The sequence below is a fragment of the Cotesia typhae genome, unplaced genomic scaffold (genome assembly GCF_013202065.1).
Source record: "Cotesia typhae breed Kobodo isofemale line unplaced genomic scaffold, CoteBio_Ctyphae scaffold_45, whole genome shotgun sequence".
NCBI classification, from domain to species: domain Eukaryota; kingdom Metazoa; phylum Arthropoda; class Insecta; order Hymenoptera; family Braconidae; genus Cotesia; species Cotesia typhae.
Genome location: NW_027423777.1, coordinates 3,693,444 through 3,716,075, shown reverse-complemented (window position 1 = coordinate 3,716,075; position 22,632 = coordinate 3,693,444). Strand labels below are relative to the sequence as shown.

The 22,632-nt window shown below is 25.7% G+C and overlaps 1 protein-coding gene across 1 annotated transcript in view; it reads left to right on the top strand.

The window, feature by feature from the left end:
* LOC141536920 (uncharacterized) overlaps positions 1-22,632 on the top strand; it is a 97,398-nt gene that overhangs the window by 32,542 nt on the left and 42,224 nt on the right.

The window sequence follows — 22,632 nt, the reverse complement described above, 5'->3', positions numbered from 1 at the left end:
TTAAATCTACTTAATAGATATTTTTAAATGATAAAAATTATTTCCACAAGTTGAAATATAATAATAATAATAATAATAATAATAATAATAATAATAATAATAATAATAATAATAATAATAATAATAATAATAATAATAATAATAATAATAATAATAATAATAATAATAATAATAATAATAATAATAATAATAATAATAATAATAATAATAATAATAATAATAATAATAATAATAATAATAATAATAATAATAATAATAATAATAATAATAATAATAATAATAATAATAATAATAATAATAATAATAATAATAATAATAATAATAATAATAATAATAATAATAATAATAATAATAATAATAATAATAATAATAATAATAATAATAATAATAATAATAATAATAATAATAATAATAATAATAATAATAATAATAATAATAATAATAATAATAATAATAATAATAATAATAATAATAATAATAATAATAATAATAATAATAATAATAATAATAATAATAATAATAATAATAATAATAATAATAATAATAATAATAATAATAATAATAATAATAATAATAATAATAATAATAATAATAATAATAATAATAATAATAATAATAATAATAATAATAATAATAATAATAATAATAATAATAATAATAATAATAATAATAATAATAATAATAATAATAATAATAATAATAATAATAATAATAATAATAATAATAATAATAATAATAATAATAATAATAATAATAATAATAATAATAATAATAATAATAATAATAATAATAATAATAATAATAATAATAATAATAATAATAATAATAATAATAATAATAATAATAATAATAATAATAATAATAATAATAATAATAATAATAATAATAATAATAATAATAATAATAATAATAATAATAATAATAATAATAATAATAATAATAATAATAATAATAATAATAATAATAATAATAATAATAATAATAATAATAATAATAATAATAATAATAATAATAATAATAATAATAATAATAATAATAATAATAATAATAATAATAATAATAATAATAATAATAATAATAATAATAAAATAGTACAGTCTTTTAAATTAGCATTTATTTAAAAAATAAAAGTAGTATTGTATCAGTTGAATAACAAGCATGAATGGAGTATATAAACTTGAATAAATTGTTGAGGTGCATTTATTCATTTAGACGTTTGGCGCCATTTAACAAGACGTCTTCCTTTCCTCTAAATGCTTTCATACAATATCTCTATATTGATTTGTAAATATGATACCTATTTTTTTTTCTCCCAATAAAGAACCAAAATAAAATAAATAAAAGCTTATCGATATTTCTTTGTTATTATGCAAATTAATATATTATCGTGTATTTACCGCTGATGATGATAATAATAATACATCATATCCTGGTGTGTTATCCGGTGTGTTATTCAATATTTAAATATTGTAAAGAGCAATTAATCGAAAATAAAAATAATAATTAAATAACGATACAAATTTACAAGTCACTCGGAATATTTAAAAAAATAAAAAAAATCTCAACATGTTTTTATATTGATGCCTAATAAAAGACTGGGACAATTTGTCATGGTATTTATTAGCGTTAATAACGAATAAGCGTCAGATATTAATTTAATACTAAAATTATTGACCTTTATCATTGTAATAGTTGTTATGAAACAGAGAAAAAAAAAAATAAAATTCAAAGAATAATTAATGAGTCAAAATTAAGCAATTAAGCAATAACTTTGTTATAACTTATAAATTTGTTAAATGAGTTGACAATATTTAATTAATGTTATAACATTGTAACAAAGATAATCATAGAAAGTATAAATGCGGTTTTCATAAGGTCCAATGATAATATTAATAATAGTAATAATGAAGAGAATAAGATGATGATGATAAATAAGCATACAAAATAATTGCGTTGAATATATATATATATATATATATATATATATATATATATATATATATATATATCTATAATATAATATAATTTAGGGACGTAAATGTGTAAGTGTCTTACAGTCAGGCCACCGAGGATTTGAACTTTCTGTTCAACAGGTAGTAGTATATAGTACGGATACAAGTATACTCGTCCGCAACCTCTATAATATTCACCCTCGACCTCTCAACCTCTCAACCTCTCAACCCATCTACTCACTCATCTTTATTATATTCATAACATGTAAATGTCCTTTTATTTATCATAAAATCATTTTAATGATTATTTTATAATCATGTTTTACTTATTTATCTATTAAACGATTTTATTAATGGTGGAATTTATTTGAAATCATTACAGTGTAATACTGTTTTATTATTTTATTAGTTAGATAGGACTTGAAAATTTAATCGTTTGAAAAACATATAATAATAAATATATTTGAATTATTTAGTTTTTATATAAGTTTTGTCGTTGATTTTAAGTTTTATTACTCCCAACTTATATAGATCCCATAATGATAATAGCCAGTGATTGGATTTGGGTTTCAATCTTTCAATTTCGTTAATAATTAATCGTGTTGGCCTAATTTTTTTTCTAATCAATTAACTCGATTCACTACTTTTGGTACTTAATAAAGATAACATGTTTTTCTGTCAGAGAGCAAGAGGTGTCATAATTAATCATTTTTAACGATAGGTAGTAGGAAAATACTTGAGATATATAATTCATTTGGGGATGTTGTAATTTTATACATACAATACTCAATACAAGAGTCTCATTCATTATACAAAATCATTCGTAAACATAACGAAAAAAAAAAAAAAAAAATTATATATAGATTGGATCATGATTAGAGTGCAGAGATCATCATTAGTAGATAATTGATCGAGTAACTATATAATAATAACATGAGCTAGAAATCAAGTTTTTGATGAACGAAATAATTTAGGGACGCATATATTGTGAATTTGTGTAGGTGTATTTAAAGCAGCACTATTGATTAAACGGAAATGAGGACGGGATATCTGATGAATCGAGCAGATTTTTTTCTATTTGTTGATTGAGATGAGAAAAAATAAAATAAAAAATGTTTAGCGATACCTTATTGTATAGAATAATGATAGTTATTTCCATTCAACTATTTGCTCTATTGAAATTTATTTATTTATTATAGAGATAAACTTTTTATAGCTCTGAGAGTTGAAAAGTCCAATCAAACAGTCGAGTTAATCAATTTAAATTGTAACTCATCGAGATAATTACTTTGAAAATTTAATTGTCTTATAAGTTATTTGTCTAAAGTCTAAATTAAATTATATTACGTGTTTGTATGAATTTTTACTCCTAAGTAATTATTTTGTATTCTTTGTTCATTTTAATCAACAGCTATTATAATATCAGTAGCGCTTTATCTACAGAGAATTTCATTATTGCCGTAGATGCATGACCTTCTGCTTTTATATATATATATATATATATATATATATATATATATATATATATATATATATAATAGCATTGATATCATATGATAACTTTGCAAGGGTAGGTAAAAAAATAAAACAGAGTTACCGGCAGGACTAAATGCGAAACTGCATTGTATCTAAAAATTCAAAGTTTAGGTGGCGCCATCAAAGTATTATCGTCTTCGAGTTATTTAATTTTTTTTTTTATGATCAATTTAGAAACAGAGAAGAATTGAGTATCTATTTATTTATTTATTTATTCCATCTAATTTTGGATGTGGATATTAAAATAAAAATAAAAAAAATTTTCAGCAATGATGTTTAGTAAATTATAAACTTTGTAGAGATTATTATTATTATTACACAGAGTTTTAATTATTGAAATGATACTTTTAGAATTTATTTGAAGGTGATTCTATTTTAGGGTTTAAAAATATTAAATCAAAAATATAAAATAAAAATAAAGGTGTTTATCAAGTTTATTTCTATCTTGTATCTTTTTAGAATTTATCTCCAGTTACAATCTGTCAGATTATTAAATTTTATAAACTCACAATGACAGTTTCATATTGTTTCATATATAAATAACTGGATATGTCAAAAGTTTTTAAGAATTCTTTTTGGACAAATCAAAATATAGAATAATAGAAGAGAAGAGAATATAGATAACTATTTTTGAGTTGCATTAACGTTAACGCTCGGTAGTTTTTATATAAACTCGGTAGCAAATTAAATTTTCATACTGCCTGGTGGATTATATTTTCTATCCGTTGATCCTACAGATCAAGACTTTAAAGGGTTAAAGGTTTAAACGTTATAGCTCTCATACTGGGCAGTAATTATTTTCAAATTATTTTAGGGTTCGGTTAATTTTATGCATAAAGACAGATCTATATATAAATATAAATATATATACATCGTATTTGATAAGACTTTGTGTGGGTGTATTTTTTAATTAAAATTTATTTATAAAAATAAATTATGAAATTTTTATTAAAAATAAACTCGATAAATTTCTACTAAAATCTGATTGAGTTTTTAATTCTTTTATAAAACCACAAATATATACTTATTAGCATATAAATTAGCACCCGCTGCCGAGTCACATAATTCTCCTTATCGTGTTATTACAACGACGGTGATCCGTTCTTTGTAAAAACTATTTTCCATTATTATTAGCAAAAGTAGATCGAACAAAATATTAATACCCACATAATGAACACACATATATTAACTTATATATATATATATATATATATATATATATATATATATATATATATATATATATATATATATATATATATATATATATGAAATTTGGTATTCCGTCCAGACTGATAAATCGGAGAGAAAATCCCTACATATTACTATCACGTTCTACATTGTGATCTCCATTCTCAAAGTTTTATTCTAAGCCTGCTGATACTGATAATATTATATCGAATATTAAAGATAAAAAAATCAAATTTATTTTCCGTTGAATTAAACTCTTTTATTTAATTTTTAAATTTAATTATAATTATAATAATAAATAAAATTTATCAATAAATCATAAATAATTCATTTTAATGATCAATAATATTATATGATGTTATGATATTATAATTGTATAGGAATGGAACTGTCACTTATGCAGTTATTACCAAGTAAATATTCACAGTACATACACCGTATATAATTCAGATTTAGTTGGTGATATCTGATCACGAATGAAATCAAGTCACGGATGAATTTACATTCGCTCGAGTATTTTCGATGTGCCATGATGTAGATGTAGATGTAGATGTAGATGGGAACTCGAAGAAACTTTTAGTGTAAAGTTAGATGGTCTGGTGGTACCCCCTCCCTTCCCTCATACCATCATACCATCATACCATCATACCTTACCTGATGATATCCACAAACCAAGACGTTATATATACGTCATTTATATTCGAGTCATTCGTTTCTGGATTTCATATACTATACTGCTGCTGTTTTACCGGCTTTACGTTCTTCACAATACCCCAGGATACCTTTTATTATTCAATCATTCCCTTTTATATACATTTCACATAGCTATATAAATCAAGTTTAAATATAAATTAAAAGTCAAGAGAAAAAGAATCGATTATCTTTTAATTTTACCGCTGGCATTATTACCATATATTCTTTTTGTTTAACACTTTATACTAAATTTTACAAGTTATTATAATCAATTAAAAAAATTGAGTAAATTCGTAGAGTGAGTTCATCGACATTTAGCTGTTAGACAATTTACTCATATATATATATATATATATATATATATATATATATATATATATATATATATATATATATATATATATATATATATATATATATATATATATATGTATACAAGTCTAAAAGAGGATAACGGTTTGAAACAGACGACGGTGTGTCGATGAATTATTTCTACTGCATCAAGAAATCCGGCTGGGTATCTATCTATATATAGGTATATAAGTGACATCAACGAGGACGACGACGACGACGACGACGACGACGATGATGATGAGAATGAGAATGAGAATGAGGATGGAAAGAAAAACGAAAACGAAAACGATCGATAGTTGATGAAGATGCCCAACTAAACTTTAAGAGGGTTCGTTCATTCATTCAGTCGTTGGTGTATTATTTACTAAATGGGCCTAACAACAGATTTACTTGAGCGTATAAAGCATCCCATCCCTTAGTCTAAAGTCTCGATAGGAGTCTCTTTTGCTGTTGTATTTAGTTTAACTATATTGTGTGTATTGTCACCTATTAATATATACACCATGACATTTAATATAACAACCAAAATCTCTTGAGCATAGAAAAGGTATACACGCTAGTTTATTAGTTTTGTTGGTACATCCAAGACAATAGGGGTGATATCATTAAATCACATCCTGAAAATGTCTATTGTTATAAAAACCGACAAACCATTATCTTTATTCTTATCCTTATCTTCCCTTATACAAAATTCAATGATTAATATCCACCAATAAATTATATGCTTTCTTCTGCAATCTACTGAAATATTTCGGTTTAAGTTTCAAGTGCATATGAAATAAAAAAAAATTATAAAAACAATCGAGCATCAAATTTATTTAAATAAATAAAGAGATGTATATTATTGTTTTTAATTGATTTTTTGTAAAATCATATAGAGATAGTAATATACATATTCCCTGATGTAAAATACGTGTCAAATATCCTCAAGATCAAGAGTTTGAAACAAGTGGGAATGATGATGATGATGATAATAGAAGACAATAAGGGTGTGAAATAGTAAAATCGATCATTGGAACATTGGAAAATAGGAATAAGAATTTTTTTATCAAGTATATAAGAGTACGGATGACTTTTACAGCACACTATCACTTGATGATATCAGAGAAGTGGAATAGATCAGACGCACATTCCAAAAGATCCAATCCCATGGCTCAACGAATTTCTCGTCGTAGTCCTCGTAGTGAGATACGCGAATACGATAGTGACTATACCACCGAATAACCGAATAACTGCCTAGTAGTAGCTCTCAGCGAAAACCAAACGATATAGTATATATAGGTATGTAGAGATGAAAATCCTGTACATCTTATGTCGCACCACACAACATCATAATATAACCGTGACTTTCTATTTCGATTTTACCAGAGCAAAGTTGCGGTAGACGTTATATAGGTATATTCGTATATATTCGTATATGGCTTATACGAATTTCACCGAGTTTTAGCTTTACTCAACTGCATACTATTGTGCTCTAATACTGGAGAAGTCAAGACTTGAGTTTGCTTGTGCAGCTTTGCTTCACTCTGGAATTTCCGTTAGGCTTTTATCATCATCAACTTCCTGGGATATTACTTTAAGCTTTATAATCCTCAACACCTTCCTTTTATATATATATATATATATATATATATATATATATATATATATATATATATATATATTAAGACAATGCCAACCAAAACTTTTGTATATGTTAAACCGAGTCGGTAGAGATGCTTCGTAATCTTTAAAACTTGAATTAATTTATTACAGTGATTTATATAGCTTTTTTTTTTTTCCCCATATTAACAAAAACGATAAAAATTATTTTATATAAAATATCATAATAATATGAGCAATAAAAAAAAAAAAAAATAAAATAATATATTGAATATGTCAAGTCTAGTATTACTATATCCTATATATGTAGACTGAGTATAAGTATAATACGGAAGGAAAAAAACTGCCCTCTAACATTTCATGAGGATTTAAAGTTTTATATCACCGATAAGAACTTGTATATTATATATGATATGGTTTATGTTTATGTGCAGCCATCTTTATTATTATATTTGTAAAATGAATCGATTTAATTGAGGGGGCAATTATTTTTAAAGGTTAAATGCCAATTTTTTGTTGGATCATTGGAGTATACAAAATGTACTAAATAAAAATGAACGCCAACAGTATCATAAGGACCGATAATTTGTATATTTATAGATTGATAGAAATAATAGATATAATTTTTTATTTTGATTGTATAAAAGAGACAGTAAAGTAAAGAGAGAGTTACGGTGTCATAAAACACCGGCCCATTATTCTCAACCGTAAAATTCGAGGCTGGCTCAACTTTTAGTAGCTTAGGCCCGTATGGGGTCAATTCCCCTTTGGTCGTTATCCATTTTACTAGCCTTAAATGTCCTCTCTTGAAAACTTAACTTCTCAAATAGAACTAAGCCCCTCGAACGATTTGTGGCTCCCTCTGTCTCTTTTTCATCGGTCTTTTTCTTTCCACGTTCAATTCACATTTTTATTTAATTGTTTTGGATATATTCTATTAAACAAAATTTTAAGAGAAAATTATATTCCAGCTCTCTAAAGTTGATACACATGATATATTTTATGTCCCGGTTTTTAAATATTTTTTTTAACAACTTCCGCGAGTTTTAAAAAATTAAAAAATATTTAACGACTCGTTAAATCCACTCCAAGGTCAATTAAACATTAAAGAAATATATTGAAATAAAAATAAAATCATAATGGATAGTTTGTATCGTGACAAGCATTTAAAATCGTTACAAGTATAAAGGCAACTCACTGTAATAGAGGCAAAAAATATAAAACACTGTAATAGACGCTAATAAAAAAATTAAAAAATAATATATATATATATATATATACAAGAAAAGATTTCCGATAGTAAATACTTTGAATCAAAGGTAACGACTACTTTTATTCTAGTATGTACTTGGTAAAAATCATTATGTAGTGTAAGAATTTGACCAAATAGTCGGGATAGAGCTGGTAGGGGAAATAAAATACGTCGATACGTTTTAGTTTGGTGTATGGGGTGATAAGTGACAAGTGAGAAGAAAAAAAGAAAAATTGTCCCTTTATTTACCTTTTTTTTTTTTTTTTTTTTTTTCTTGTGGATAATTCCAACGAAATGGCCGCTTAGTATGATATACGTATCACTTAGTAGGTAGGACGATAATGAAAAGATTTTCTGATTTACGAAGCTTTATGGCTTTTGCGTTCACTTACACTACCTACATACAATACTTATAATCGGGGATACATTTTTTTTTTTATCATTCACATTTTATTTTTTGTTATATTTATTTTTATTCTCCTTTCCCTCTTTCTTTTTCCTTTACTTGTAATAGCACTTCTGTATCGCCCACACTGCTACAAAGTGCGTAGTGTCTTTATCATTGTTTTTGTTTTTTTTTTTTGGTTGTATTCTCTTTGTTGTACCTCGTTATACGTATGAGTATCTCACTTCAAACGTACTTTGTGTACAAAATTCCTGGCTTTGTTATACACACACGCCCTCATTATCGCTCATACAGTCAATAAAATAACAATACATCCTAAATTTCAATGATAATTATCATTATAATTAAACGTGACATATTCTGTTAATTATTTAGAAAAAAAAAAAAAAAAACAATATATGGAACTAAACGTGATTATTTCAAGATTTAATAGAATAATTATATTAATAAATTTGATTTTTTTTTTTTTTTTGGCTACGAATTAAATCTAAATTTTTGCTTGTTGATATGAATTTACTCAATAAAAAATTAAAAAAAAAAAAAATATTAAAAAAAAAAAAAAAAAAAAAAAAATTGGCATTGTCCCAAGGCACCAGTTAATTTTTATACATATTATAATATATATATATATATATATATATATATATATATATATATATAAATATGTATATGTTTTATACGTTGTCTACTTTAGTTTCATATTTAGTTCTTTCTATTGTGTCTATGTATCCTCACGAGTATGAGTATGAGAGCGTGAGGTACCCAGTGAGGGCAGCTTTTAGCATTACTTTCAAACGAAACTCGTACACTAAAGTACTTTACTAGCTCACAAAAAACCTGTACTTGCTTCATGTCCATTTACTTTTTTGTTTCTTTCATTTTTTGACTTTTATTACTTGATTTTTTTCTTACATATGGACCAAAACTCATATCAGAGTATCAATAATTATGTAAAAACTATATAATATAAATTTATCAATTATAATAAAGATATTTTAACGCATTAGCTATTTCTTTGTATACCATCTGTACAATCAAGATTTCATAGAAAGGTGAAGTGATTCAATAAACTTAACGTCAAGACCGCATGCACAAATAAACTCGTTAATTTATTTTTCCGTTTTATCATTTATCTTTTATGTTTTGTATTTTTATTTTTATATATGTAGTTATATTTATAATATATAACAGAATAACTTATAAATACAATAGTATATGCATACACGTGATTTCAAACGATATTTTTTTTTTTTTTTTTTTGGCGTTAAAAGTTTAACTTAAAAATTTATTTTAAGCAGATAATCACTTGATTTATTGATTTTAGCTTAAAAAAAATCATCTAATTTAATCTAATCAACTGTTAACTGCAAGTTTTTTAATTAAAAAGTTGCGATAGAAGTAAAAAGAAAAAAATTTTTCTAATAAAAGAGAAGATGACGCAAAAAATAATATGAATAAAATTTTTGGATAACTCGATGAGGGTTGAATGGAAAATGATAGAGGATGAAGATCGGAATATTGAAACGATAAGTGAGGAAGTAAGCAATCTGTTCACGGGAATGAGCTGAGGTACCGTCGGAAATCGGTTTAATGAACGGAGGTTATCCGTTTCGAGAGGAAAAGATAAAGAGAGTGAGCTCGAGGTGCACCCAAGAAGAACAAACAAGAGCTAAATACTTGTCGTTAAATAAAAAAATGTCCTAATATAGTAGTTGAAAATAAAAAAAAACGTAACGATTGTTTACGAGTTAAATAATTCGTTTATTAAATTTTTTATTTGTTCATTATAGTTTAATTAAAAATATAAATGTTGCACTTGATAAAAATGAATTGATATAAGACCTATATATAGCATAGTAGTTATTAATAGAGAGCAATATAAAGATGAAGTAAGATTTATGAGCTATGAGCTATGAGCTATGAGCTATGAGCTATGATCTAATCTTGATCCCCTGAAACCCTAAAACTGGCAACTTCAAATCTAGACTAATTTGGACAAGCATATCCGAGACGTCTCGTGGGAGTCGTGAGACAACGGCTTGAAACACTTGTCTTTCTATCTTTCTCTCTTGTCATTCGTTCTCACTCTTAACTTTTGTGTCGACATTTGCCAGGTAATATAATAGTATTTATATTAATTTATCCGACCAGTTGGTCACAAGAGCCACCAGGGATATTGTGTAAATTAAAAAATTTTGCACTTTACCAAATTCAATAAATTTAATCACCAATAATATAAATTAAAATGTTTTAATAACAGATTAAATAAAATTTTAGTATATAGGCAGGTTAAAATATTGGTGATTTGTGGATGGATATTTAGAATATTTAGAATAGACATACATCAAGGATTGCCATACGATGGCCTTGCCGACATTCAAGAGAGGTAATAAATATTACCGTTGTTTCTAAATGGACTATGTTTAACTAAACCAGCTCTTGTGCTTCTGCAGTAGGACAACTACATGGTATTACATAGTAACACTATGTAATACAACAACAGTAACAATAACAACTAAACGCAAGTATGTACATATAGGATTGTAAATTCGTGACTTAATCAACAAAACGAATAGAATGAAACTAAAACTGTATATATGTATGTATTGGGTGGTATGCGTGTTTGGTTGGTCTCTCTAGTCTTTAAGTCTCTACGTCTTCACATTCGTGAGTTACGGGCTTGGCAATGCACACTGAAAAACAACCAAGCCATCTACACAAAACACAACAATAAATTTTTCGTTGGCTTTTTAAAAAATTAAAAACCCTAATGGAAATAAATATACATCTCACAATAGTAATATAATTATTTTATTTATGATTTATGATCTATATTTATCGCGATATATATATATATATATATATATATATATATATATATATATATATATATATATATATATACTGTACAACAACAATAATATTGGGAATTATAATCGAAAGTGACAGGTAAAAGATAAGAGTAACATTGAAGAAATTAAAAGTGTAATAGACCAAGATTCGCTTCTATTCGAATGTGACGGGTTTACGGGTTTACGGGTTCACGAGGTGCAGTACAAAGAACAAAGTCTAGACTCAAGGCACGTTTTCCCCATTTTCCTGTTCATCTACTTTTCTTTCCTTTTCTTCTCCTTTTCCTCTATCTTCTTATTTTTTCGTTGCCATCACAACCTTGATTTTTTTATTTTTTACCATTGTTTTTATTTTCATGCTCACTCAACTCTTTCAGCTTGTCAGTTTTCCATTCTTATAGCTACAGTTTTTTAAAATAACTATTAGGTATTTTATTGTTTCGATAAGCATTTTATCGTACTGTCAACTTTCATTTACAAAAAATTACTTTCTTCTATATACTACTTTTTTATTTATAAGTAGATATCTGTCGTCATTTATTATTATCAGGATAAAAATAAAATAGATAATCTAATAAAGTAAAATAAATAATTTAACGTTCAATTTAGTTAGATGTATAAATTTATATGTCTATAAAAGTTAAACAAAGTTATTAGGTCAAATTAGCAGTAGTAGTAGTAGTAGTAGTAGTATTATGCCTTGGGATTACGGTTCATTGACGGTGCTACTAAAAACTTGATCTTTTTCTTATTTTTTTTTTTTTTCTCTTTTTCTCTTTTTGGTAAACTCTATTCGAACAGTATGCATGGCTTCTACTTGGATAAACTTTTGCTTTTGTCTATAAAAATCTTTATTCTGTGATGAATTATTATCGTTTTCACAGTCAACGAACCTTCTATGTAATATGCCCCAGTCTGGTTACTTTCTTATTCTTTTATTTATTGCATTCTATTGTTTTTATTTATCCTATTCTATAATAATGTAATATAATCCCTCGTTATTTATTTTCCCCGATAAAAAAGGTTTTTGATAAAATAAGAGTTTGTAATGTAAAAAGTTTGAGAGTACTCAAAACACTCAAAAGTCTGATCGTTTGCGTTCAACAGTCGTTGGAAAATTTTTCTATTGCATTTTTGTTAGAATAAAATTATCAACTGTCAAGATTTAATAATTTATAAAAAATGAGAGTACATGATGAATAGTTTATACTATTATACTACACACAATGTAAATACTAAACGAAAATAGTATACAGTAAAAAATCGATCGGTATCATTTTTTGTATACATGCTATTTATAAATAATCATGATGATGATGATGATGATAATAATAATAATGTTAATGTTATAAAAATAAAGTTATAAAATATGACAATGACAAGTTTGTCGCACACCGTTATAAGTTATGACCAAAATGTTTATTTTATGTATCCATACCTATATAATAAAGCAATTGAGTGTATATTTATGGTGTACAAACACGTAAAAACGATTCAAAGGTGTCTTATACTATTCACTTTTGTCACGAAATTTCCGTTTTTATAACATGATAACCGAGCATATAACTTTACAAAATGCTTTTTTTACGACTCAAATACTACTTAAATATAAATTTTACAATTTTAATTATTAATTAATTGTTTTTATTCAATGAAAGACGTCTTGGAATACTATACGAGTGATAGTAATAAAAAGAAAATTATATGTTAGCCCGGGAATAATTTTAAGTTTATAAAGGCAAAGTCAAAAAGTTTTAGAGTTTGTCGGTATTACTCTTTGATATTATATATATATATATATATATATATATATATATATATATATATATATATATATATATATGTATACGATTTGTGACAGTAAGGATGGATTTTAAGATGTGACAAGAGGAGAAATTTGAAATTACTTACTGTATATATATATATATATATATATATATATATAAGGGACTTAACTGTCTCTCAATTTCATGACACAATCTGTAAATAAGTCTCGCGTACACAAGCGGTTGGGTTCACCCTTGATGATAACAGTGCAGATGAGAGAAATTAAGGGTCTAGAGAGGTGAAGAGTCCAAGGGTAAGAGTAAGAGTAAGAAGGGAACATGAGGGGAAAGGAGGGAAAAGGAGTGAAAAGAGGTGAGTTTGAGCCTAAGAAAATGGTGGGTACTTGAGAGGAGAAGGGCCATGGGGCTATACGATAGCTCAAGTTAATTGAATTATAGGAATTACGGCGGTGGTGATTCGCAAAGGGTGCTGAAGATTAATGAAACGATTTTACTAACGAGCTAAATCTACATTATATCGATGTGACGAAATAAATTGATCATGTTTTTGTCGGGAAATAAAATTTAAATTAAAAAATTAAAAAAAAAAAAAAAAGAAATCAAATAAGACACAGCCATTGATTTTATATAATAAGATTTTTTAATCAACTAAAAGAGAAAAATAGAGTTTGAGTTAACAATTACCAAACAAATAAAGTAAATAAAATAAATAAAGTAAATGGTATCAGGATCAGGCTAGATTGTGGTGATAGTTAAGATAGAGATAAGGTTTATAGAAGTAGTAAATTTGTAAAAGTCGTTGGATAAGATTTATCGTGAGTCATTTGAGCTGTTGGAGATTAGACCTTCAGACTGACTAGTTCTACAATGTAGATGATTCTTTTTTTATTATTTTATTTTACATATATGTATACAACAAGTGTGTGTATGTATGTAAATCGGAAAGACAGTCAGGGGATTTGAAAAGCTTGACTACGACAAAGACGACAAGTACCTCTACGACTATAAAAAGTACAAGTAGTACTATGACTATGACTAGCAAGACAACGACTACTGTGACAGAAGACTATGGGTGACTTGGGTGTTGTTGTGTTCACTTTTACTCGGGGTAAAAGTCTTATATTCGGTGTAGTGTACTCTGGACAAAAACAAAAGTGAATTACGAGACACAGACATGCGTTCTTCACCCTCTTTACCCTCTCTATCCTCTCCATTTTACTACCACCCTTAACTTTTACCCTCTCTCAAACAGCTCTTTACTCCTCTTTACTTCTCTTTACTCCTCTTCACTACTCTTCACTACTCTTCACTGCTGTTCGGTATTTTTCGGTCCTTTTCGTCCCCATTCAAAAGATAATTCTAGCGATACATTAAAATTTTCGACTATTATCTTCAATGCTTTTATCCTCTCTTCTGTTTTATGGTTAACTACCTAGTACTGATTTCCATTAGCTAATTATTATTTTCACTAAATTCAATTATTTACCTTATACATTATCCATCACCTACGCTATTTATTACACAACCTTTAAATTAATCTTTTTAATTATTATTAATTCAATAATTTATTTGCCAGACGTATATATTATATTATTAGTCTATAAAAGCATGAAGAATTATTAAAAGTAAAGTTATCTTTTCTTTGATCCTTTTCACTTAGACTACTGATTTTTGCGTCTCTTTTAGCATCACGTGAGCTAACTCTGAAATACCATTCCCTTTTTATTTTTTTAATTCATCATTTACACATTAATTAGTGCCTCAGAGGCAACATTCAATTTTCATGAGTGAAATAACCGAGATGGATATACTGAAAGCTATTTATTTATTTCTTCCTTTTTTTAAATTAAATTTTTATATTTTTCATCGTGTGACCTAAATTCATATCACGAATTTTCTATTTCATTCCATTTATTATGCTAAATTTTTTTTTTCCTATTTATTTTATAAAAACATCATTTACATCCACGTTATCCATAAATATTTTAATTTTAAATTATATTTTACAGTGATATTAAAAATTATCACTCTCACCAATAAATTCCAAATATATTTATATGATATAAACGAATTTATTGATTCAATTAAGTCGCGTCGAACTTTCTTCATTAAAAATTTAAATGTCAATTTTAATAATAATAATAATAATTGAGACATTATTAATGACAGTATACATGTCCATCTATTCTATTGGATTCATTTTATATATTTGTGAAACCTATAAATACTAATATAATACTTTAGACATTTAAAATTTATAAATTTAAATCAGTAGTTACTAATTTTAACAACTATTAAATATAAATTTTAAAAAATAGTATAGAATAAAAGATAAAATTAGTACTATCTAATATAACAAAATAATTTCATCAGCAAATAATATAAATTATAAAAAGTTCTATGTCGAGATTATATAAGACAAATTTTCACTAATATAAACCTTTTTACCAAAAAAAGTAATTTCGTAATTATTGAAGATCCGTGATCAAAAAGCCGTACGAATAAACAAGAAGAAAGTTGAGAGTTAGAGGTAGAAAGAGTACCTATCAGTGGAAGTTGTAGATAGAGGGGGAGAGGGGGGGGGGCAAAAGACTAAGGACGATTTTACCGAGTAAAACTAAAAGGGTGACTTTACGTTACTACCCAACCTAGTAGTAGCTAAGTAGCTAACGTAATGGCCTCTTCTTTCAGTGATGTAGAAAAAAATGAAAAAAACAAAAACAACAGAAAGAAAAAAATTCATGCTATAGCTTAAGCATTAAGTTTGAGGGGTGAATCACGTTGGAATTTTAGTTATCCCCATCGGATGAATTGTCTTTATATATTTTTTTTTTTGGAGGGTAAATCTTTGGGTTAAGGTTTTGTACCAAAGTATGCAAGTCAGTCTCTTCTCTATTGCCTAAAAAATAGTCCATAAGACCCGAGAAAAGCAGCTTCTTCTTTTTTTTTTTTTTTTTTTTTTTTTTTCATCCTTTTTTCTTTACTCAAGATTCAAGATTCTCGAATCCTGGATTCTGACTGCCTCGTAATCTTATTTGCAATACATTTTCTTGACTGGGAATCTCCAATTTCAGCACCGCTAGTATCTTTAACACCCTTATACAACCACAACGTTACTCTATTTATTTATTTAAATATTTCGTAACATCTTTTTTTAGTATTTTTAATTATTATTATTATTTTGATAAAATTAAACTAGTGCATAATAGGATAATTAATGATTTCCTGATGGCAATAAATATTCAACCGGAAATAAAAATAATAAAATAAATTTAGTGAAAGACTTTCCTGAGGTTATTTTTAGATGAAGAAAAGAAAAGAAAATAAAAAAAAAATGTATCAAAGCCATAATTTGAAAATAAAAAGATAAATGACTCAAGTTTGTTGAAGATGGGTAATTTAAGTAATATAAAGTTGCTATTTCACAGATTTTCTCAGTCTTATTTGGTAATATTCCATTTGCTATTTATATTATAGATATAGACTTTTTTTTTTTTTTTGTAATATTGTGATATTTATAGAGACTCAGATCCAGATAAAAAAATCTATTGGTCTTTGTTTGATTTTATGGAATTGTTTCTTTGTTACAACAACTCGACACTTTAATTATCGGCAATAAATCAAAAGTATCAACTTGTAGCTATAAACTCGTAGCTCGTTGCGAATAAGAGTTAGTAAGAGAGTTACCCACAAATAAATCTTTACGACGAAAACATTTGGTCTCTTACCACGGATATAAATTGTCCAAGTTAATAATGACTTTGGTGATAGTTGAGTCGACGATTAACTTTTTTTTTTTAAAAACTCTATTATTATTTTTGACAGATAGCAGTTCAGTAAATTTCATTAGATCTTTTACAATTCTTTAAATTAAATGTATTTTGTAATACAATAATTTTTTTTTCTAAAAATTTTTAATCTATATAAAAAAATTCAATAGAGAGTTAAAATCATCAGATCTGAATATCAATAAATAATATTAAAAAAATATTAACAAGGATTATTTAGTAGATAGCAATATATATTATTATAGTGATTGTGATCGTTGGCGGTGTTGTCGTCGTTGTGATTGTCGGGTAGCTCTTATCAGGTCGTTTCTCAAAGCACCTGGAAATGAGTAGAGGCAAGGGCTCATCCCTAGGACTATGTTAATGCAATGGGATGAGGGTGAGCCTTATCCTATAGGATTAGTGAGGCTCCGGGCGATCCATTTTTTATTTCATCTCACGAGTAAAGGTATTACACGTAAAGTCGATCGATTCTTATATTTTAAAAATTTTTTAAGTCTTTTAAATAATTTTATTCTTTTTATAGGTTTTAAATATTAAAATTTTTTGGAATTATTTAAATATTAGATTATTTCTTATAATAATAGTTATTAAAATTTAGATTATTGTTGATAGTTAGTATATATATTAATCGAGAGATTTTGTTGGACTTTGATAAAATATGTAAGGAGCGTGCTTGTGAAACCAGTGTAGAAATATTTTAATGTTAAATTGTGAGAAGGTTCATTAGTAAATTCAATTCCAGTCTAATTCACTTAAATATGTGTTATATATATAATATACGTATAATGGAACGTGGCAGAGTGTGGATTAAATTCTATGTCCAGCATATTCTATCTCCATACCAACATAACTACCTAAATACATAGGTGGATAGATGAATTTACATTTATCTATATCTATATTATTATGTTATTTATCGTCTTTCATCATTATAGTTTACCACATAACAGGACACTGAGAGAACAAAACTACCAAATATACATATAACAAATGGCAGTTCTCTTGTTGGTGGATTCTTTGTAGTATTACTGTTACTATACTATAACATGAAACTTTGTTGGAAAGATAAAATAGTTCTTTGAGTTTTAGGGAATAAGGGGTTGTGGCTAAGTATTTTTTCAAGTTATTCGTTAATTCACTCAACCAAAAAAAAAAATAAAAAATAAAAAAAATAACAAAATATATTAAATTGTTTTTTTTTTTTTTTATTTATTTTATTTTATTTTATTACCAAGTTTAAAAATTAAATTGACATGTTCGCTCAGTCGCTCCAAGCATTTTTAGCTCATTATTATTATTATACTTTTATCTAGTTTTTGTTTTTTTTTTTTTTTTTTTAATTATTATTATAAATTTATAATAAAAAAAATAATGGTTATGAATGAATTTGAATAATAATGAAATAGGTATTAATAAATGCAGAATTGATTCAATTTTTTTGAGATAAAATTATGCGCTTTACTATCACTTCAGAGTTAGTTATATTATTCTACAGCTGCGGTGTGAATTTAATGAGTTTACAAAGTAGCCGTGATAATGAGAGTCAATGAAACTAGAGACTCAGACAAAAATAACAATTATTATTAGTATTATTTAAAAAACGATTAAATAAACATAAGGCTAAAATGAAATGAATTAAGTTTTTTTTTGTTACTAAAGAAAAACAATAACACTCCAGTTGGTAGAGAGATAATTTTTTTTTATATGTATATAAACTGAACCGGAAATAGGAATTTATAATATTATTTCGACAACTTGATAGTACAGACAGGAAAATGATAACACTATTTTTTTTTTTTTTTTTTTTTTTTTATTGAGGACTCTTTTAGAGAGCCACGTGGTTTATATCATTAATTCGTTTATTAGTGAGTTCGTCAAGTACTTTGGACCAAAAATAATCAATCACTTTACTCTTACTCTCAGTTTCACAAGACTTAATATTTTTTATATTATTAAAAAATAGGTATAAAATTGTAAGGTGGGAGTCGTGCTTGCAAGCTTATAATAACTCAGCCTATATTATGTATCTGAATTTTTGTTTCACAATATATCTTATTATCGAAAGTTTTATTTAAAAAAAAAAAAAAAAAAACAATAACTAGGCCAGGGCGTAAAGAAAGTTTTTCAATTTAATAAAATTTTTTCTTAAATTCAATTTTTTTAGAATAATTTATCTGAAAAACTACGGAAATGACTATTATTAAAAAAAAAAAATTAAAGAAATAAATAAATATGAAATTTTAATGCAGAACATGAAAATAATTATCTTTCCTGTTGAATATCTTTGGATGTGAATTCAACAAGAAATTCTTAAAAGAATTTAAGGATACTTTCAGTAGCAACTCCAGTCTCGTATTTTATATTTTATGTTTATATATATTTATATAAATTTTATTTTTTATTTTATATTACCAACGTCTTGGTGAAAAACTAAAGAAAATGAATAGCGCTTGCGCAAGCACAGTAAACGTGGTAGTCGCGTTTGGTGTCGCGACGCCCGGCGTCCTCAGTAGCGCGGCGTGTGCCGTCACACTCGCACCTTTTTTTTTAATACTAATGTCACTATTTACGCGTAACATTAATTACTAATTGCTTAAAGTAATACTACAAATTCAATACACCGGAATAAAAAAAAAAATCAATAATAATAACAAAAAAAAAAATTTTTTTGTAATTTTAGTTTAAAAAAAAAAAAAAAAAAACAAACAAACAATTAATTTTGTAATAAATTAATTTATATTACGATATTTTCAACAAAAGTATATTAAATATTGTAGTGATTTTTTTTTTTTAGTGAATTTAGCAAAGAAATGAACAATTATCTCTATTAATTGAGTCAAAAAATGATTTATTTTTCTTTTATAGTGTTCGTTTGTGTAATAATACTTTTATTAGAGTAACTATTGTTTTCCTTAATTGTTGATAACTATATATATAATTTATCTATCGTTTTATAAATAATTAAGAATAATTTATAAAGTATCTAAATGTTAAAAAAAAAATATTTGGATTTTTTGTAAAAATAATAAAAATAACGATATCACTACTATAAATAATATAATCGATTAATGAATCGGTGAAAATGAGTGTAAGCCGCGTGTGTCCACGTGCGTGACCACAAAAACGAAAACAATGTTGCATTTTAAACGCATTTAAACGGTTAATCAGCCAATTGACAAGCTGTAAATCGATTAATTCACATGATTTGACTGTTGTTAATTTGTGTAAATAAATCTACAGTGGTTACTATAGTCTGTTATTGTTATTAGTAGTCTAATAATAATAATAATAATAATAATAATAATAATAATAATAATAATAATAATAATAATAATAATAATAATAATAATAATAATAATAATAATAATAATAGATACTGTTTGTTAATAAGTTATTTGTTTACATATTTAATAAAAATGGCGTCTGGACACGATGGAAAAGAATCTCCAAGGTATTTTTTTATTGTCATTATAACAATTAATTTAATGCAGAGTAAAAATGATAAAAATAATTAAGTAAAAAACTTATAAATTAAAAAAAAAATATATAAGGTTTAAAAGCATCAGAATAAATGATGGGAAAATGAAAAAATTTTTTAGGACTAGTAAATTAATTTCCACAGAGGTACATCCCCTGGGTGGTACATTCCCAATAATTTTTGCTAGAGCGTTAAAATTAAATTCGTGTCGGTCGTCATTCCTGGGAATAATCGAGGCACGTTCTGGATATTCCGGACGCACATATGTGCCCAAAACACCCCCCTAGGTTATGCCACCTTCAAATTTCATATCCTCCATTTCTACCATTTCCATCATTTCCACCATTTGTTTTCAACATGCTGTATATGTCATTTTTATTTTAAGTATTATCAACATTTAGTATATTATACCAGTAGTGATTTTACATCAGTTGTTAAATTATTATTAATTATTACTATACGCTTGAGCATTTTCGTTTGTATAACCAATTAAAATAAAATAATGGAAAATACCTTGGGGTTATTTAATAAGTCAAATAATATTAAGTAATAACAATGAGATGCTTCCACTTGGATAAACTACTTTTAAGTATTGTATTGTCATTAAGAGTACAGTCTTCAAAAGCCCATCAAATAACCAATTATCTTTTTCTTTTTCCTTTTTTCTTTTATCATCCTTCTGGCATTATTATATTACTTTTAACGAAATTACATTTACCTTTATACCTTCAAGCTTTTTTTATTATTATTATTTCTTCGACAATAATTTTTAAACAATTTAAACAAATTTTACTGTCAATAATCAATAATCATTAATCACGTGCCTGTCTTATTGTGATTATAAAATTAAATGATAGGGTGATGGGTGTAAATATTAAAATATGATAGCATTAAAATTTTTGGAGCGTACAGAAGGAGTTAAAGTGTAAAAGTGTAGAGTATAGGAAATTGTGAGTAGAAGAAAGAGAAGGGGAGGAAATTCGAGAGACCGTGGGCTTTTGTACTTTTATCGTTATTTGCTTACCCGAGTCGACGGGATGAGTTGAAGAGTTTTCCCATTGGATTGGTACTATTTGCACGGACGTCGATGCTCGCCGACCCTCTCAGGTTTTCACCCCGTCTACTGCAGAGGAGGTACTACTATATATACCACCTATATGGTTGTCATATAAGTGAGTAGGGACCGTTCCATCAATACCACTAGAAGAAAACAAAAAAAAATATAACAATAAAAAAAAGGTCAAATGACAAAGTAAGTTAAAAAAAATATCAAAACTCTTTAGATCTCGGTTTTTGTTTCATTTAATTATCATAACAATAGTATAATATTTAAATGAATTTTATTTATATAGTAATAAATTTGATCCTTACAAATTAAACTGTAATATTATAAATATGTCTAGCTTATTTATAATAATAAAAAATAAAATGTCTTGAAGAGGCAATTAAAACAGTATGAATAGATTAAAATAAAAAGTAAAGAAAAATAAAATATGCATGAGTGTCAACAAACAACAGCCGACTGTCTTTAATGAGCACTAAATTATTAAGGATTTCTCTCACCTACTCTTATCTTTATGAATAAACTCTTGTCAGTTATTTTAGCAATATACATATATGAAATCCATAGTTAATGAATAATTATAATAATTATCGGAAGGATGAAAATACAGTGTGCTCTTTACTTGAGAATCTTTCAAGTCAGAGTCGTATCGGTGGAATAGCTTCAACATAAACT